General features: G+C 40.5%; 1 pseudogene across 1 annotated transcript; it reads left to right on the top strand.

Moving 5' to 3' along the window:
• The first annotated feature begins 5,402 nt into the window (after window positions 1-5,402).
• On the top strand, window positions 5,403-6,214 carry LOC108297172 (annotated as a pseudogene). The gene has a single exon (XR_001822125.2). The product of XR_001822125.2 is annotated as an NADH dehydrogenase [ubiquinone] iron-sulfur protein 3, mitochondrial-like (transcript).
• Window positions 6,215-6,965: the final 751 nt, after the last annotated feature.

Consider the following 6,965-nt stretch of genomic DNA (forward strand, 5'->3'; position numbering starts at 1 on the left):
AAAAAAAAAAAAAGAGAGAGAGAGAGAAGAAAAAATAAATCTAGTTACCTGGAGGCTGCCATACTGAAGAAACCATGTAGAGAGACCATGTAGCAATAGAGGCAGATGCCACAGGAACCCCAACTTTTTGAGTGTTCCCAGCCCAAATGCCATGGATGTGAATGAATGAGCCTTCAAATCAATTTCTTCCCAGCCACCATTTTACTGTAGACATATGAGAGGCCCCAAGCAAGAACCATGTCGCTGAGCCTAACCAACACCTGCAATTGTAACATAATAAAATGATTGATGTTATTTTAAGCTACTAAGTTTGAGGGTGGTTTCTTCCACAGCGATAGATAACAGAAGAGTATTTATTATGTAAAGTAGTTCCTTTGGGTACAGTATGAAAAGACTAGTCCCAACTATTCACAAATATACACCAAAGAAAACACTCCATTATGTATACATATTTATGTATGAAAACTAACCTATACAATACAGGAGTTCTAATTTCAGCTAACCCAGAATAATCACACCCAACCCATTACCTCCTACTGAATACAGCTATAAAATATGAACAGAATGCATGCAGCAGCTATTTGAGGACTCTGGAAAGTAAATTGTACCACACAAACTGAGGAAAAACAACAGAATTTGAAGCAGAACTGAACTGGCAGTGAATTTACCATTTTTCTCCTCCAGTCTCCACTAGACTAGACTCAAGGCAGCTGAAAACCCAGAAGGGAGCATCAACATGGACAGTGAAAGCTCTAGGAAAAGCAGAAAATTGGTCTCCTAATAGTCAGAGAAAGTAGGAGAAATGTGCCATTTTCCTTTTTTTTTTTTTTCTCCATTCTCTTGCTTCTTAGCCAATAAGCAATCCCACTGTGGCAGCTGAGTCAACAGTGACAATGGAGAAAGCAGTACGCTCAAGCACCCCAAAATGCTGAGGGAGGGGAGAAACTTCCTCTCTGTTTAGAGTAGCTCTGGTCCCAAGACAGTGGGGCCAAACCCTCAATGATATATATTTTTTTCACTCTCTCTGTCCTGATGCTTGGCCCAAGACATGGGCAAAGTTGCAGGAAATACATAACAGAGAGGATTAAAAAAAGACCCAGATTTCCGGACAGGTTTGGTGGCTCACCCCTGTAATCCCAACACTTTGGGAGGCCGAGGTGGGAGGACTGGTTGAGGCCAGAAGTTGAAAAACAGCCTGGGCAATATAGCAAGACCCTGTCTCTACGAAAAATTTAAAAACAAAATGAGCTGGGCATGGTAGTGCTTGCCTATAGTCCTAGCTACTCAAGAGGCTAAGGTGGGAGGATCACTTGAGCTCAGGAGTTTGAGGCTGCAGTGAGCAATGATCATACCACTGCACGCCATACTGGGCGACAGAGCAAGACCCTCTCTTTAAATAAATAAATAGCTGAGATTTCTTGCCAATTGATTAAAAGGGGAACTCCAAGGCATTACAAAGTACCAAGGAGACAGTAGAGACAGCAGGACCCTGTGAAAGGTCCTCATAAAGTTGTTATGAACTCCTAGGTTTATCTCAACCTGCACATGGATCTGATCCTAAACAGCATACCAAAGGCTGTGATAATTGAACTAAGAGGCAGACCACCACCCAAGCCCTAGACTAGCCACTGGATAAAACACATGTAAGACAGATCTGAATAGCATTGCAAAGTTTTGAAAACTGAATTGACTTTGGAGCTACTATCCACAAAAGGCATGTTGGAACTTATGATCTAAATCCAAGCATGTCTATTACAAGCTAAAACAAAAATATAAATATTTCCCCATAGTATTAAAACAAGATACAACGTCTTATAACATAATATTCAAAATGTCCAGGATACAACCCAAAATTATTCAATACCTAAAGAACCATGAAAATCTTGAGTGGGAAAAGGCAATTCACAGGCACCAATCCTGAGATGACACCAGTGTTGGAAGTATCTGAAAAAGACTTTAAAGCAGCTATTATAATGATGCTCCAACAAGTAAGGACAAATAATCTTGAAATGAATGTAAAGATAAAAGGCTCAGCACAGGAGTAAAAGATAAAAGAAGAACCAAATTGAAATTTTAGGCCGGGCGTGGTGGCTCACACCTGTAATCCCAGCACTTTGGGAGGCTGAGGCAGGCAGATCATGAGGTCAGGAATTTGAGACCATCCTGGCCAACATGGTGAAACCCATCTCTACTAAAAATACAAAAATTAGCTGGGCATGGCGGCATGTGCCTGTAATCCCAGCTACTGGGGAGGCTGAGGCAGAAGAATCGTTTGAACCCAGGAAGTGGAGGTTGCAGTGAGCTGAGACTGCACCACTGCACTCCAGCCTGGGTGACAGAGTGAGACTCCATCTNAAAAAAAAAAAAAAAGAAAGAAAGAAAGAAAGAAATTTTATAAGTGAGGAATACAGTAGCTGGAATTTTAAAACTGACTGGATGGACACAATGGCAGAATAGAGATGAAAGAGTCAGTAAATATGAAAATACATTAATAGAAACTATCCAATATGAATAGCAGAGAAAAAAAAACTGAAAAATAAATAAACAGAGCCACAAAGACCTATAGGAGAATAACAAAATATTTAACATTTGTGTCTTTAGAGTTACAGAAGGAGAAAAGAAAGAGTGTGGTACAGAAAAAAAGATGTAAAAATATAATAACTGAAAACATTCCAGATTAAGCAAAAGACACAAACCTGTAGATTCAAGAACCTCAGCAAACCCCAAACAGGATAAACCCAAAGAATCAAAGCATAGACATACTATATTCAAACTGCTGAAAAGAAAAACAAGGAAAATATATTTAAAGCAGAAAGATAAAAATGACATATTACATGGCCAGGCGCAGTGGCTCACACCTGTAATCCCAGCACTTTGGGAGGCCAAGGTGGGCAGATCACCTGAGGTCTGGAGTTCGAGACCAGCCTGATCAACACGGAGAAACCTCGTCTTTACTAAAAATACAAAAAAAATTAGCCAGGCGTGGTGACGCATGCCTGTAATGCAAGCTACTTGGGAGGGTGAGGCAGGAGAATCACTTGAACCAGGGAAGTGGAGGTTGCAGTGAGCCGAGATCACACCATTGCACTGCAGCCTGGGCAACATACAGGGTAACAACAATTCAGATGACTATGGATTTCTCATCAGAAACCAAGAAGATCATAAAGACACGCATAGCATGTTTACTGTGCTGAAAGAACTATTAACTCAAAATAATACATCCAACAAAAATAGATTTCAGTGTGAATAACACCAATACTGCACAATCTCTTCTAGAAAGTCAGTTGAAGAAAGCTACATACCAATATCTCTCATGAACTGAGACATAAAAATTCTCAACAAAATACTAGTAAATTAAATCTAACAATGTATAAAAAGAAGTATACACCATGACCAAGTGGTATTTATCCTAGGATTACAAGGCTTGTTCAACATGAGAAAATTAATCAATGCAATCCGCCATATTTACTGTTTAACGAAGAAAAGCCACATGATTATATTCACTGATGCAGAAAAAGCATTGAGAAAATTCAACATCTATTTATGATAGCTTTCAGCAAAATAGTAGTAAAAGGGAACTTCTTTGACCTGATAAAAAGCAGGTCAAAAAAAATGTGTACGATAAAACACATACGAAAGCTAGCATTATTCTGAAGATAAAAGACTAAATTCTTTCTCCCCAAGGTCAGGAAAAGGCGAGAAAGTCCACTATCATCACTTTTAGTCAACATTGTATTGGAACTCCAAGTCAATGCAATGAGACAGAAAAAAGAAGTAAAAGGCATACATATATAGCAAAAATCACAATATATAATTTTTTTTTTTGAGATGGAGTCTTGTTCTGTCACCCAGGCTGGAGTACAGTGGTGCAATCTCGGCTCACTGTAACCTCTGTCTCCCGGGTTCAAGCAATGATCCTCCCTCAGCCTCCCAAGTGGCTGGGATTACAGGCCTGTGCCATCACACCTGGCTAATTTTTTTGTATTTTTGGTAGAGATGGAGTTTCACCATGTTGGCCAGGCTGGTCTTGAACTCCTGACCTCAGGTGATCCACCCGCCTCAGCCTCCCAAAGTGCTGGGATTACAGGTGTGAGCCACTGCACCCGGCCACAATATATAAATTTTAATGGAATGCTGGGGAAACAGAGGAACTAAAAACAGAGGGAACAAAAGGAAAAGGGAGGAAAAAAGAGAAGTTCTCAAGGATATTAGAAAATTTCTCTTATTTGTTTGAAGTGAGCCAAGATCACAGCCTGGACAAAAAGAGCAAAACTCCGTCACAAAAAAAAAAAAAAAAAAAAAAAAAAATTTCTCCTATTCATAGATAATATGATCATCTACTTAGAAAAATCCCATGAAATCTACAAAATCCTAGAACTAAATAAGTGAGTTTAGGAAGATCTCAAGGTACAAGGTCAGCACACAAAAACCAATCATATTTCTATATACAAGCTGCGTGTAATTGAAGATAAACTTTTTTTTTTGGCAGAGTCTGGCTTGTCACCCAGACTGGAGTGCAATGGTGTAATCTCAGCTCACTGCAACCTCTGTCTCCCAGATTCAAGTGATTCTCCTGCCTAAGCCTCCCAAGTAGCTGGGATTACAGGCGCCCACCACCACACCTAGCTAATTTTTGTATTTTTAGTAGAGATGAGGTTTCCCTATGTTGGCCAAGCTGGTCTTGAACTCCTGACCTCACGTGATCCACCCACCTCGGCCTCCCAAAGTGCTGGGATTACAGGTGTGAGCCACTGCACCCAGCTAAAAAAATCTTTAAAATGTATCATTCACAATAGCATAAAAGAAAAATATTTAGTTATAAATTTAACAAAACATGTCCAGGATCTATATGCTAAAATCTATAAAATGTTGACAAAAGAAATCAAAGAAGGCCTGAATAAATGAAGAGACATACTATGTTCGTGGATTGAAAGACCTCGTACAAAAAATTTTAGTAAGATTATAGGTTTAAATGCAACATACAAAACTGTGTAACAGTTACAAGAAAACATAAGAACACCTTCCTGATCTTGGATTAAGCAGAGTGCTTAGATATGACACCAAAAGCACAATCCTTATATGAAAAACATTGATAATTGGACTGCATCAAATTTAGAAGTTTTTGCTCTGCAAAAGACACTTTTAAGGTAATGAAAAGACATGCTACAGAGTGGGAGAAAATATTTACAAAACATATTCAACAAAGGACTTATATCCATAGTATATAAGAAACTCTCTGAACTTAACAGTCAGAAAACAACCCAGTTGAAAAATGGGCAGAAGGTTTGAACCAACACTTTACAAAAGACGATCTGTGGGTGAGAAATCACTACATGAAGAGATGTTTAACATTAGCCATTAAGGAAATAAAAATTAATACCATGAGTCTGCGTCCAGGGAACATGGCAGTGGCAGCAGCCAGACTGTGGTGGTGGGAGATCATGGGGGCTGCAGTGCTGACCAGGTGGGCTGGGTGACCTTCAGTTCTGTTGCTGGTGGTGAGGCATAAGAGCATCGGGGCTGACATGTGCCCCACTGGAAGACCACGGAATGATGTGGCCCACAAGCAGCTTCAGCTTTTGTAGAGTATGTGGCTGAAATCCTGCCCAAGTATGTCCAACAAATTGAGGTGTCCTTCAATGAGTTAGAGATCTGTATCCATCCTGATGGCATCATCCCAGTGCTGACTTTCCTCAAGGATAATACCAATGTACAGTTCAAATCCCTGGCTGACTTGACAGCAGTGGACGTCCCGACTCAGCAGAACCATTTTGAGATTGCCTACAACCTGTTGTCTCTGTGCTTCAACTCACAGATCAGTGTCAAGACCTACATAGATGAGCTGACGCCCATTGAATACATTATATCTGTGTTCAAGGAAGCCAACTGGTATGAGAGGGAGATCTGGGACATGTTTGGAGTCTTCTTTGCTAACCACCCGGATCTGAGAAGGATCCTGACAGATTATGGCTTCGAGGGACATGCTTTCCAGAAAGACTTCCCTCTATCTGGCTATGTTGAGTTATGCTATGATGACGAGGGGAAGCGGTGGTGGCAGAGCCAGTGGAGTTGGCCCAAGAGTTCTGCAAATTTGACCTCAACAGCCCCTAAGAGGCTTTCCCAACCTATCACCAACCCCCAGAGAGTATCAAGCTTGAAGCCAGAGAAAAGAAGCCTGAAGCCAAGTAGCTCTAGGGAAGGCATGTGGATCCTAGAAAGCACCTTATAATTGAATGTCTGTGTAAGTAAATTCCTACTTAGACTAAAAAAAAAAATTAATACCATGATTACCACCTATTAGATTGGCTTAGAATATTAGAAATAGAATGACTAAATAAAAAATACTGACAACACCAACTGGAGATGAGAACGAAGAGCCCCTGGAACTCTCATGTTGCTGGTGGGAATGCAAAACAGTAAGCCATGCTGGAAGACAGTTTGGCAGTTTCTTATAAAGTTAACATGCATTTATCCATAAGAACAAGCAATCCCACTCCTAGGTATATATGTATATATCCAAGGGAAGTGAAAATGTATTCATCCAAAAACCTGCACATGGATTTTTTGTTCCTGTTTTGAGACAGTCTCCCTCTGTCGCCCAGGCTGAAGTGCAACGGCACAATCTTGGCTCACTGTACCCTCCGCTTCCCAGGTTCAAGCAATTCTTGTGCCTCAGCCTCCCAAGTACCTGGAATTACAATCATGTGCCACCATGCCCAGCTGATTTTTGTTATTTTTAGTAGAGATGGGGTTTCGCCATGTTGGCCAGGCTGGTCTTGAACTCCTGGCCTCAAGTGATCCACCCATCTCAGCCTCCCAAAGTGCTAGGACAACAGGTGTGAGTCAACCGCATCCAGTTTTGTACATGGATGTTAATACAGCTTTATTTATAATAGCCCAAAAACTGAAAACCACCCAAATGTCCTTCAGTGGGTGAATGAATAAAAAACTGTTGTCTGTTCATA

Source organism: Cebus imitator, unplaced genomic scaffold (genome assembly GCF_001604975.1).
Source record: "Cebus imitator isolate Cc_AM_T3 unplaced genomic scaffold, Cebus_imitator-1.0 Scaffold778, whole genome shotgun sequence".
Lineage (NCBI taxonomy): Eukaryota > Metazoa > Chordata > Mammalia > Primates > Cebidae > Cebus > Cebus imitator.